At 42.6% G+C, this 13,240-nt stretch overlaps 1 protein-coding gene across 10 annotated transcripts in view; it reads left to right on the top strand.

The window, feature by feature from the left end:
• The window catches only part of LRRC56 (leucine rich repeat containing 56), a 76,729-nt gene that overhangs the window by 9,319 nt on the left and 54,170 nt on the right, over positions 1-13,240 (top strand). For 3 of the 10 annotated variants that reach the window (XM_017809050.1, XM_017809121.1, XM_017809116.1), the window contains exons 1-2: positions 9,523-9,615; positions 10,953-11,101. The gene's annotated coding sequence lies outside the window, so the exon portion shown is untranslated. Of the gene's footprint in view, positions 1-9,522; positions 9,712-10,952; positions 11,102-13,240 lie in introns of those variants that run through there. The other 7 variants (XM_017809076.1, XM_017809091.1, XM_017809071.1 and 4 more) reach the window with 5 other exon arrangements.

A 13,240-nucleotide genomic window follows, 5' to 3' on the forward strand; every position in this document is an offset into this window, starting at 1 on the left:
CATGTGGCAGAGGTATTTTAAAATGTCAGGCTTAAGCAGATATTATGCTGCAGCAGAGAAGATATAAAGTTCCTTCATAAACAGTTTTACGAAATTGCTAGATGAAAGGTACTCAGGTATTGCTGTGTTCAAGATGGAGACATTTCCTACTCTAAGATCTTTCCTTACCTGTGGCATTTCAGGGATCATAGTTGAAATATTCCTCAGCCTAATTCCTGCTTTTAATTTATGTTCTCTCCTTTCTCTCTCCATCCAGACAGAGCTTTGTCATTAGCCCTAGTACCTGGCTATCTTGATCAGCTATCAGAGCCCCCAAGTCTTCTGTCCGTTCTGCTCCCTGGTCCTGTCCATTACATTGATGAGGAGTGTGCCTTCAGAAGAAGCAGCCCTGGTTCCCATGTATCTGGGAGTTGGCCATGCAACATACCACACAGCAGGAAGGCTTTCCAGACTTAGCAGCAGGGTAGGGTGGTCACAGGGACCTGTGTTCCTCAGCAGTTGTTTGTCTAACATCTTGGTTAAAAGTTGGGCATATCAGAAAGTTGTGCTTAGAGTGCTAGGATACTCCTTGAACATACTTCCTAGATAGCTGTTGTATAAACAGTGAGGAAGCAATTCAAGCGCGCGATCACAAACAAGAAGGTACGTGGTATGGTAGTGATGTGGGAACTGCCCTTGCTGGGATGTTGACTGTGGAATGAACAGGGTTTGTTTCGTGTTTCAAGATCTTGTACTCATCGCTTGCAGCAGTCAACAGTTTCACTGAACTCTTGCTGCAGCCAAGCATGCTGCTGTAACAAGGACTGTATTTTAATGGTCACTGACCAGGCGTTATCACAACAGTTGTTGTCAACACAACGCTGTTTTATAAGCATGGTCTTTGCAGAGGTTTTGGAAAGCCCAATAGCTTAGAGTTAGTTTGGCACCTCTTTGTAGGCTACCTAGCGGATATGGTTTGAAATCCCTTCCTTGAACTTCAATAGGTTTGAGATCACACCCATGGTTTGGTTATTTATTTATTTATTTCCCCACCCGCCCACCTGCACCCAGATCTCTGTATTTCACTCTCCAGGTTGCCAAGGGCTGTGTGTCTTGCTCCTGTGTTGTGAGGCAAGTATGTCAAGGAAGAAAGAAGTGACCTATGCAAACAGCTGTGGGCAGCTGCTTGCTGTTCAGTTCTCTAGAAAAGGAAGTTGTGAACTACACCTGGAAAATCTGCCTTCCACAAAACAGGAGTTAACCAGTAAACAGTGAATATATAGTTGAGTGCTAGACACTTATGTTTCCACTGACTTCTAAGGAGGATGAGAAGGAAATGTATTTTTAACACCAGCTTAATTTGTAACCTGATTTGTTACTGCAGGGAGTAATCAACTGATAACTTAGCTGCCTGTGTTTGGTACCCAAGATTACTGGGAATGGTCTTTAATGAATGTCCCTGTGTTAGCACATCCCCAGCAAGGTATAGGGAATGATCTGTGCAGGGCAGGACAGGGGAGGCTTGTGTGTATCCAAGGAAGACAGGTTCCGACAGTGGTGATGTGTCAGGAGTGGTTGTGGGGGAAACACATTTTGTCACACTGCTTGGTAGTATTTTAGATATAAGCATATACATTGGCCTCTGCTACAAAATAGCAGGAGCCAAACACTGTGCAGAGTTGAGTCATTTTAATAAGAGTGCAATGGATGAACTTCTGCTCATCCCACCAAAGCAATATTTTTGAATTGATCAAGCCTCTGCAACCCATCATATTAGAAAAGCCCAGGTGCAAATCCAGCACTGGTTTTGCCACCTTTATGTTTTCCAAAAGTTCAGATCCAAATTGAAAGAGAGATTGTCAAAGATCCATTTCCATTGCTAACAATGGTAGGCGAGTCTGGGAATGAAAGGTCTGCTCAGACTATAGGAAGTGGACAAAGGTGAGTCACAGTACTACAGGAGCATCATGACTCCTACAGATAACAGTAGTTTGTGGTCATAGGAGGATTCCTATTCTGAATTTCTGTCTTCTGCTGAAGGGATTTGCTCAGCCAAATGCACACCATGCAGCTCTGGCACTAGGAGTTTCTATTAAGCCACTATAAGGGTTTACCCCAAGGTCTCTTCTAAGATGTTACAAGAAAAGAGGATACTAGGATGGAGTGCTGAGCCAAAGGTGCAAGCATACAGTGATATAGTGTGGGTTTTCATGGCCAAAGCATTGGCCTACAAGCACAGCTGGAGTCCCTGGTAGAAAACAACATGCCATGTTTGCTGCCATGTGCCATCACCAGCCAGTGGGGCTGCTGACAGATCCAGCCTTGAAAACAAACTGTCAAGCAAGGCATTTGAGGTAGGTGTAAGATTCGTGTGCCCTGGGATGTGTTTTATAGTTTTTAATACTTGTAAACACTACCTGAGCATCTGTCTGGGTCTCAGCCAGCATGCTGAGTTAGGTAATAGAGCTGAATTTTACTGAAACTTCTAGACAGTGCATAAAATGTACAGAAGTGTACCAATAATCCATCTCTTCTTATCACTAACCTAACTTAGCTGCTGGAATGTAAGTACATAGTCCTTTTTCTAAGCATGCATTATGCAAATTCAGAGCCAGGACTGTAAAGAGAGTATTAGGAAATCAGGTCTCTCCTGTCATTTGAGCGAAACTTACTTCCCTCTCTGTGACGATAGGATTCCTTCCAGTAGTCTAGAGGAAGTTACACACGACAATGACCCAAATACAGATGAATCCCAAGGCTTTCTGAAGAGGCTATTCATGGAATAGCCCCTTACACGAGCCCCTTACATTTTAAGGAAAATCCAGTACAGTACAGTGGTGTGTTGCATCACTTTTCATTCCTGTATAGTATTTGCGGAACTCAACTCCACACTGCCTGCAGCAGAAGCAGAAGTGTAGGGTCAAGGGTTCCTTTGACAGAGCAGATAGGACCATTTTTGCCTTTTCTTAGTTCGTTCACTGATGCTGAGCCAGAAGCAAGCACAAATCACCTAGTACACCATGGAGCTGAAATACCCCTGGGAGCGTTGGGAGTGCATAAGGCACTGAAGGCATAAGGAGCACTTTGGCTCTTAGCATGTTAAGACAGAGAGCCATGTCTTCTAAGCTATTAATACTGGCCCTAGGATTACATGGCTGTGCACAGGGATGCAGTGGGTTTGCAGTGTTTGTTCCAGTCTTCAGAACTGCCTGACCTCTTATCTACCTGCTGATCTCCTCCCTCCACCACTGCAGACTGCACTCCAGCCACCTTATTCCTCTCCTGTTGGACAGGGATTTGTGAAGGACTTTTGCCAGAGCTGTTGTCTGTAGCGTGGCTCACAGCAGTGCTGTTGCTGTGATGGCTGAAAGCCTTGCTGTACATGAGTTGCATTCAGAGTAAGCTTTGAACTGTGCAAAGTATATGCAAACTAGTGGTGTAATAGCATGCAAACTGGTGCTTTGACCTGATTAATTTTTTTAAAGCCCCAGTTTCTCCACTGCTTCACACCATATCTTGCCACTTACACTGATGGGAAGTGAAAATAAATAGATCCCTTTCTGATTTGGAAACATTTTGTCGTGGCTTTGCATTGGCACAAAAGCAAGTACACATTGAAAAGCTGTTGGTTCCCCTGTCTGAAGACAACTAGATGAATTTAACAGCTGGATGAATTTAAAAGCTTGGTTGGAAAAACAGACCTAAAAAGCATAGTGGGGCCACAGGTTCCTTTACACTGCAACAAGTGATGTAAAGAACGAGTGATGCTCCTGAAAAACTGTGGACAAGGTCATTGAACCTTAATTCCTTTCTAACATCAATTTATTTTCCTCTTAGTTTATTGTCGAAAACAAACTTGTAACTCAATCACTGACTGTGGAATTCATCCCAGAAGAAATACAAGGACCACCAACAATGTGGACCAGGTGTGGATTATAAATAGCATCATCAAGAGATCTTCTGTGTCCCAGGGGCACTAGTCCCATAGCCAATGCTCTTCCTTTTATATTTTTCTTTTAATCCTGCCATTTTTAAGACCTCTCAGCAAGACCTTCTCCTACAGAGGATTTCTACCACACCAAGCACTGTAATGCCCCTAGACTGAATGAAACCCCTGTAGTAGTATGATGGTTGTAACAATGTCAGGTTTTGTACCTACCAATTCTTTAGTAAAAATTACCGTCTGGCAGCTGTAGAGCAACTTTGGACTTGTCCCATACAGTAGGACAGGATACCATACCCTGGAAAAGCAGATGTGTGCAGATAGCATCCTTGAGCTTTCCAAAACCAGGAAATAGTTTGACCCAAAAGAAACTGAGAAAGATAGAGGGCCTTGAACAGAGACACAAAACAGTAATAATTTATACACGGGCATTTCAAGTTACCATTGATTCATCTTGAGTCAGGAATGATAAAAAAAAGGGAGTGCAAACATATTTTTCTGGCTCTCAATATTTTTTTTCAGGCAAGAAAGCTTTTGTTTCCTTTTTCCTGTAAAAATGGGAAGGGAGAAAAGTCTTACATTTCTTTATTTATTCATTTATTTACAACTTTTCATTAAAATTAAGACAGAATTAGGAAATAAACCCTTATGGACTTAGGAAATTCTGATTCAGTGGCTCAAATATTAATATAGTGCCCTATCTCACCTTTACTACCTCATGTCTTTCATCCCAATCAATCGTCTTGACTGCACAGTAATGCAGCTACTTCTGAGTAGAATCACTTGGTCATGAACCAAAGCCTGCTTTTCTAAAGCAATAGTACAAAGGAAGGAAAAAACTCTCTGGTGTGTCATCTGTACCTGCTATTGCTTGAAAGTAAGTGGAATTCCATCAGAGTTCTTCTCTCCCAGCAGAGCTGAATTAGGGCTTAAGCTAATGAGATATCCCAACACAACTGAAGCCTGTCTTAAGCTTACCTTTTCTCTAAGAGACTCTTCACCATGAGAAGGTGCCATTTGCTGGTTTTATTGCCTTTTAGTACCCCAAAAATCTACCGAGCCAAGAAAAGTGTTCATTTTCCTTGAGCGAGCATACAACAGTGAGAGGAGACAGGTTCTGTCACTCAGCACCTAGCTCAGGACCCCTGAAGTGCATGGTCACACCCCCAGATGTCACGCATGGTTTCTGTGCGACTTTGGTGACTTCAGCAGTTAGGTTTACTTGTTCATAGAAGCAAGGGCAAAGTAAAACTATGATCACCCATCTTTCAGTGTGAGTTAAAATACTCTATAAAAACTGCTAGCAAAAGTTTTTACAGGTCTAGTTCAGCTTGAAAAGATACAGCTTTGTACAAAATGCCATATGTTGCCTGATGAAGATTTCCTTTCTGATTGCAGTTTATGAATGCACATAAGCCTGTGAAAAGGAGCAAAAACAAATGGCCAGATTCATTGAGTCAGAGAAGACTTTTTTTTAACTGGATTCTCTCATTGCCCTTTCTTTCCATGCCAGGTGCAGTGACAGCAAAATAAATTCAATTCGCAGACTCCTGTCATCCTCCAGATCTTTGGATCAGTTGTTATTCCCTCCCAGCCTCATTCATCGATGCTAAGGATGAAGTTCTAAACACTTGCTGTGGTTGAAACTGTTCTTACATCATCTCCTGAACAGAGTGACTTCACTCACATGAAATCATGAAGTTAATGCCACAGTCAAGACTTCAAAGCTCTTTCTGCTGACCTGAGCTGATTTTTTTTTTTTTTAAATACTATGGTAGTTGCTGGTTCTTAACTGAGAGAAGAATTGCCAAAGTAGTCAGTGTTCTCCTTATTGTGCAATACAAGAAGATGGGAGAATTTTCCAGCAGAGCTGCAGTCTGGATGGGGGTGGCAGTGCCATAGTATGAATTCTCCACTTAATCTCAAATTAGTTTTGATTTTTGTCTTGTTGTATAAAATGGGGATGAATATCCTCGATCTGTATTATCTACTCGAACTAGATAACCTTTAAAAGGTCCCTTCCAACTCAAACTATTCTATGATTCTATGAATTTGGTAGTTGCGCTGGAAAAGGGATTCTCACAAGACAAAAAGTGATTACAGAGCTGGCTAATGGGGTTGAGAGATCATGCTGCAAGGACAACTGTCAGGCAAAAAGATAGTTTGTAGTGGAGGTTCTTATGGACAATACTAATTTTAATTTCTGTTAGCGCCATTTGGAAAAGACAGAAGCGTGCTAGTAACATTTGCTAATTACTAAGGGATGTCATCAAAGCAAGATAGGAAGAAGGGGATGGGGTAATAGGAATTGAATAAAATTAAGTGGTACACAGTGCAGGGTCACATACTTACAAAACCTTTTACTACAGTGGGAACTTCCATTCCATTTGCCTTTACAATCAGGGAGGACAAAGAAAGAGAGGAACCCCATCTTAATAGTCAGTGATTATGAGCAACCAGTTTGATATGAACTTGATAACGTGACCCCAGGACATACCAAAAAAAATTGAGCCTTCTTTAATGACAAGAAATTTTGAGCTTGGTTTGTATGACTCAACAAAAGAAGAGTTGAAAGGAGATGACAGTGGGCCCTATAAATATATCAGGAGTGCAAACGTCGGAGAGGAAGAGTTATTTTAACGTGAAAAATAATATGGCAGGAGAATGAGTAGGTATAGTTTGGCAATAAATAACTTTAGCCTATAAATTAGAAGGTCTGTAGTCTTCAGAGAGAGGCTTTGGACCAGTCTTTCAGAATAGGGAGGAAGACACTGACAGGTATCTAAATGACTCTGATGTGGTTACCTGCAATAGCAGAAAACTATTTCCTCTGACCAGAAAGTTCTTTCTGCTTCTGTGTTTCTGGGTTGTAGTACAGTGGGATTCCTAAATGTTAATAATGCAAGTAGCAACAGCGATTAGCTATTAATCAATAATATTAATTAGGGACTGGGTTGACTGGATGTTGCCAGTGACTGGATAAAACCAGGACAGACAAATCTCTTCTTTGTAAGATAAGACACCCAAAGGAAAGAGTGCTCATCCAGGCTCGGTTTCAGAGAAGGCTTTACCCAATTCTTGTTCATTTGGGTAGCACCGATATAATTAATCCAGACTAACCTATTTTATGGAGTTCCTATGATGATGAGACTAGAATTGAGTCCAACATCTCCAAATAGGTTCAGTGTGCGCTAATTGTCAATATTAAGATTTTAAAATTTTAAACATTTCTTGGCAAAAACGAAACATAACTTTTCTTTCCTGTAAAGCTTCATGAATGTACAGTGTGATTCCTGGATAGAGATCACATCGGCTCCACAGTAATTAATTTACAGGTTTCTCACTGACCTTAGCTCAGCTCTGGGAATCATGCCAGCACAATTACAGTAACTCTGAACAGGACAGACATAAAGCTTCTGTATCTACCCTGAAATTGTGCCACGTTTTTCTCTTGCTCAGTGATGGAAAGATGCATTTCTTCTTTGATTGGTTTCAAGTAGTTCAGGCAGCATTGGCTATAACAAGATTATCTCCAGCAAAGCAGGGAAAAGAAGAAAACCACCATGCAGATGTGTGCATACACAATACATGTACTCTGTAGATAATCTTTGGGAAGCGTATCCCAAGAAGCAGTGTGTTGAGAAAGCAAGTCAAGGTGACTTGAGCTAGTTACCTAGAAAATAAATGTCATAGCTGGGAATAAAATTCAAGGGGCAGATGCGTGAATCAGTATTGTTTTCAATGAATCACACTACCTTCCTGGAGCACGTCAAGGCCCATTGCCTTCCTTCCTGTGAAGATGGGCAGCTGGATTGCAATGACACCAGGTGGAGCTGAGTGCATTCATCACCTTGGAAAATCAGGCCCCTCGTGGTTTTCTCTGATGTTAATTGACCGTCGGACCCCGCAAGAGGGGAGTCAACACATTTCCTGGCCTATGGTCTAAGTGTTTTCCAAATGCTAGAGTAAATTTAATGTTGTTGCAGAGGAAATGCTGACGCAATCCACCAGCAGCTGCTACTCTCCAACATCCTCACAAAGGTACAGTATATACCAGAGGTGTGAGGGGTTGAGTGCATTCAACTAGGGTATGCAAAACCCCAACCTCTTCTAAATGGCAGGCAGGACTCTGTGTTCCCTCCAGAGCTCCTGCCTTCCTGCCCTCAAGAGAAACTCTGCTAAGGGCTGCTTCCTAGAAAATGCTGGGTGCCATCCCAAATGTATGCCCCTGAAAAAGCAGGCTTTTGATGTGGGACCACTGAGGGTATAATCTCATTTTCCTAGGTCCCTGATTTATGAATCCTATATCTAAATGTGGAAATGTGGATTTCTTCTAAGTGCAAGTGAGAATGGTAAGAGCAATGTTCTGAATAAATATATTGTGATGAGTCTAAAAGATCAGGTGATGCCTGTGTTCAAACAGGCAAATTTAATTTATGGACAGATGAGTCTCAATGATTAAATTAACCTGGTTTAATGAATTACTGCCTCTCAGTGGAGCTGTGAAAACTGACTGCATTGTGCTTTAGTCCCTTGATTTTTAAAATAAATTATATTAAGGGAAAGCAAACATGTTTGGTTTAGAGTGGAAAGGCTATTAACGTGGTCAGTTCAGATGGCTTTGCATGTGCATGGTAACTCATTAAACCACAGGAAGGTAATCCTGAACTCTGAATTTCTGATGTCCCAGAAAATTTCCCCCAGAAATTAGTAAGTACTTTTTTCAAAGCCAGATTTGATGGGGCATTGAGCATCTTTATCTAGAAGGAGGTGTCCCTCCCCATGGCAAGAGTGTTGGAACTAGAAGATTTTTAAGGTTTCTTCCAACCCAGGCCATTCTATGATTCAATTCATGTTGGGGTTGAATAGTGAAAAAGGAATATGATGATGCTGTGGCAGTCTCCAAGCAGGAGATGGTGAATGGTGAAAGAATAGCACATTGCTGCTCACGGAGCTGCGCTGGGGTTGCACTCCTCCACTGACAGAGATGTTTGATCATGTCACCAATAAAAGTTGAACCACGTCTGTTGGATCCAGATATGATAAACTTAATTCTTAAGTGTCTAATCTGGTGTCAACTCTGGTCTGGAAATGTAATCTTTTAATCTGTTTGTTTCTTAGGTTTTTTTAAATGCAAAATAATTTGGTGAAACCAGCCTTGTTACACACCACAAGCTGTATTTTTCGGTCCTCAACACACTGCAGGCATGTGAAATCACATTTGTGCATAGTGGTGTCAGTAGTTATTCATCGGACAGCAAAGGTTTCGGATGTTGTTGGGAACAGAGATGTCCCCAACCCCTCCTACCGTCACACTGACTCCTGCAGCCGTGTGATCACCTGCCACCCAAATCCCACACAAGGTCCTGCTGCATTTCCCGTCCCGTGAAAATGGGATGCCGTGCCCAGCCCTTCTCTGCCCACTTTGCTCCCGCTGTTTGCATGTCCACTCTTCCCCTTGCACCCTGCTCTGCTAGTCCCAGCCGGGAAGCGTTCGTGCCTCGGAAGGATGCCCTTGCTCCATTCCGGCTTCTCTCCCGGGAGCGGGCGGGGCCGGCGGCGATGGGGAGGATGGATGGGCGGAGCCGGGGCCGGTCCAAGTGCCGGGGCCGCGGGCGTTGCCGGGCGACGGGCGGGCGCTCCCGTTGTCTCCCTCCTGCCCTCTCCCGTTCTCCCCGCGGCCCAGCCGACAGGTAGGAGCCGGCCCGGCCCCGCCACCAGGAGGCAGGCCCGTGTGGAGGGGTCGTGCTTCTAGCCCGTGGGACGGAGGGAGCAGTGGGAGCCCGGAGGTGTCTGGAGTCGTGTGGTGGGCGTGGGGGCTGGAGTAACGTGGAGTCCGGCTTACCCTCCTTTACCCAGGGCTTGTGCAACTGGGTTTTAGGGACGTTAGCAAAGGCCGTTGTGGTGACCACGGTGATCGCTGCGGGACATACTGGCTAGTGTGCGACGAGCTGGCTGGAGCAGGACAGGCTGCCTGGTGTGGGACACTCCAGTGCATCCCAGGGCTTGAAGACCCCACCAAAGCATGTGCATCACTGTAGTAATCCAGCCTATGCACGGGTGGAAAGCATCTGAGAGCTGAGACCGAAAGTCTCTGTTTATGTCAGTGTTGGCAATAAATCTGGTTTAACAGCATGTTTAAATTTTATGTTTTGGTGGAGCTCTGAGGAGAAAAAAGTTGATGAATAAATAGTCCTCGGCAGCAGGTGCAAGTTTTAGAGGGCATCCCCAGGTATTTTGTGCTGAGAGAATGTGGCTCCTCCGTGTTGCCTCCTCAGCTTCTCTTGAAGGGCTGAAGAGACTTTACAGTGCCGAGCTTACAGGCTTTAAGTTTTGTTTAACTTCTTGCAGAAAGGGCTAGGTGTGGTCCTTGACCAGCCCTCTGTGGTATCGAGGATGGTTTGGGGATGTACCTGCTGTCAGCAAGACTCATATTGTCTACTCATAGTTTTTAGCAGATAGTAATTAGTTAATTGGATATCTTCATCTCTCCCTGTGGCCTGTATGTGAGGCCTGTGCTATCCTTGCTCTGCACCTGTCTTCTCTAGTTGTTGATTCCTGATAATGATTTTCATGCTTGCCTGCTATTTTCCTTTCGGACTGCTTTTACAAGGCAATGTTTTCTGACAGTGAGATATATTAAATATATTAAATGTCGACTTTAACCTTTTATCCCATGCTACCCCAATGGCAATGTTTTCTCTAACACACATTCTACCACCTAGGAAATGACTGTTCTTTTTGTTCAGTAAATAACTTTTTTTTTTTCTTCAAATGTGTAGATTCTGCCATATCAAATCCCTCACCTTTTCATGATCTGCTTGGGAACTGTATTCAGTTATACTTTCATTAAGCTCTTCTAGGCTCTACTACTTCATGTCCTGTTATACTTTTAAGCCCTTTTGAGTGTGGACTTCTGCTGCTACAGTGGACAAAATACTTTTTGTTCTTAATTGTGAAATACTCAGAATCTCTTGGGTTTGTTTTAGTTTTATTCTCTTGAAGATTGTATTCTTAACTGTTGTTTTAGCAGGACATGGAGCAGTTAAATAACAAATTGCACTATGAGCACCTGTAATTCAAGATAAATGGAGATGAACGGCTGGGACAACTAAATTAAAATGTCTGTAGAAGGGGGATGGGAAATGATGCAGAACACCAGTGGCATTGGAAGAAAAGGTAAAATAATTTCAAATGTGCAAATTACTGAAAATGTTTCAGAACTTTTTTTAAAATACTCTCCCATTTAATTTTATTACTTTGCATCATGTTATTTTGTCTGGTTTTGAGTTTGCCTGAAAGAACTTGGATTAAAAATGCAGTGTTCAGGCATGTCAAATCTCAGAGTTGCTGTCATGGTCTGACCTCTCAAGGCATTGATATATGGATGCATCCACCTATGGGCAGCTCAATTTGTTGGTCATACGCTACTGTCAGTAAAAGAGAGAACAGGCTCTGCCCATGGCCTGACCTGCTTCCTGATAAAATTTCTGTGTTGTCTTTAGTCATTGGATGAATATTTGTCATGTCTCAACACATGATAAATAATTGCCTCCCTGTATACCTCCCCAGCTGTTGAACACACCACCTTTGGAATTGCGAAGATACTGAGCAGTTGATTGCCAGAAATTACAGCCATATGCCGGGGGAAAGACCACTTTGGCCTACCCCTACTTCTGATATTGTTTTTAAAGGATCTATTTCTGACTACAGTAGTTAGTTGGAGATCCGTCTTGACCCAGCAGGACAGTTATAATGCATCTTCATCAGTAACCTAAATTGATTATGCAAGGTCCTTTTCACAGTGAGTTTTCTGCTCTTGCTAAAATTTTGGGAATGTCTGTTACTAAATAAGCTCCTGCACTGTTTAGTATTTTTCTACAAGTTCAGCTAAAATCTGAACAATTTGTCCAAATTTATACAATTTGTCCCATGTGAGCAACACATTGGAAATCAGAAACATTGCAGCTGCTCTTCAAATGGCTTTGCAGGGCTTGTAATCTCTTGCTTCAATTAGCTTAATTACCAAACAAAATGGACTGAAAATTGTTTGAGGACAACCAGAGCACGTTGAAACTCAGAAATGCCATATATGATGCATTTCATCCTGCACAGAAGTTTGTATTTCAAAAGGCTCGTAAATGCAATGCAACAGTACCTGGAAAAAAAAGTCCATTTTTACTGTCCTTTTCTTAGCTGGAATCTGGAAATGCTTCTAAATAGTGGATACTTCAAAATCACCACTGGACCAAGAGGCGTGTGTAAGGGACGTGATGAGCGTGTGAGGAACAGGTTGGATGCACAGACTGTGAGGGTACAAAATGCCAGGGATTCCTTTGTTGGGGGTCCCTCCCTGGAGGCACCAGCTTGAGCTGGTTTTGCATTGAGTAATTAAATTACTCAAAGTAACCAGACATCTGAGATTCTGCAGTGGGAAACCCAAGGTCGAGGTGGTAAGGAAAACTTGTCTAACTGTGAGTGTGGGGTGTGCAGGGAGTCAAGTGTGGCACCCATCGGGTCACTGGAGCCACCCCTGTGAAGGAGCTTCGGTCCCAGCAGTGAAAGTCTGGGGTGGTGGGAGTGTGACTGACAGAGTGGCTCCTGGATGATCAGACAGAAAGGTTTCCTTAACAGTTTGACAAGCTAGCTCCAGAATGATTTGATATAGAGGCATTTCCAGCACATATGATAAAACATTTCTCATTACTATACAACCTTCTCAGCAGGATCTGGGAAAGTATTATACGTGCAATTGTAATTATGCAATTTAATACATGCAATTTGTAGATATATAAAGAAGAAACACGTGACATTGAAGTGCATTGCCTTTTTATTTATTACTGCAATGTTTTTAAAGAATATTAGGAATCTTTTATCTCAGCAGGGTTGGCTTAAACCTAGTCTGGGTTTGTAGCACGCATTTTTTCTCTGGGATCACTGCTGCTTTGGGTGACAGCACAGTTTGAATTCAACTCTGTGCATGGGGGTAATACAAAGTCCACGAAGCTCCCAAGAACTTACCCTGAAGACTCTGTGCAACATAAGTCCTGAAAATTACCTACCATGGTCATGGTAATTGTAGAGCAGGATTTACATGCAGTAGCAGAGGACTGTCATGGGCTCTTACAGCTTGTAAAACCACAAATAAGGAAGGTAAACAAATGAGACAAATCAATGCACTTGCTTTATCTGTAAATTTGGGTGCTCGACCCAAGGCTTTAAATTGACTGAACACTTACACAAAACTATCCTTGTGAGCATTCAAGTCATTCGGTGTCTTTAATGTCAGTGAATTTTTATTTATATTAAATTGGATAT

This window comes from Lepidothrix coronata, unplaced genomic scaffold (genome assembly GCF_001604755.1).
Source record: "Lepidothrix coronata isolate B3197 unplaced genomic scaffold, Lepidothrix_coronata-1.0 Scaffold1, whole genome shotgun sequence".
Taxonomy (NCBI): domain Eukaryota; kingdom Metazoa; phylum Chordata; class Aves; order Passeriformes; family Pipridae; genus Lepidothrix; species Lepidothrix coronata.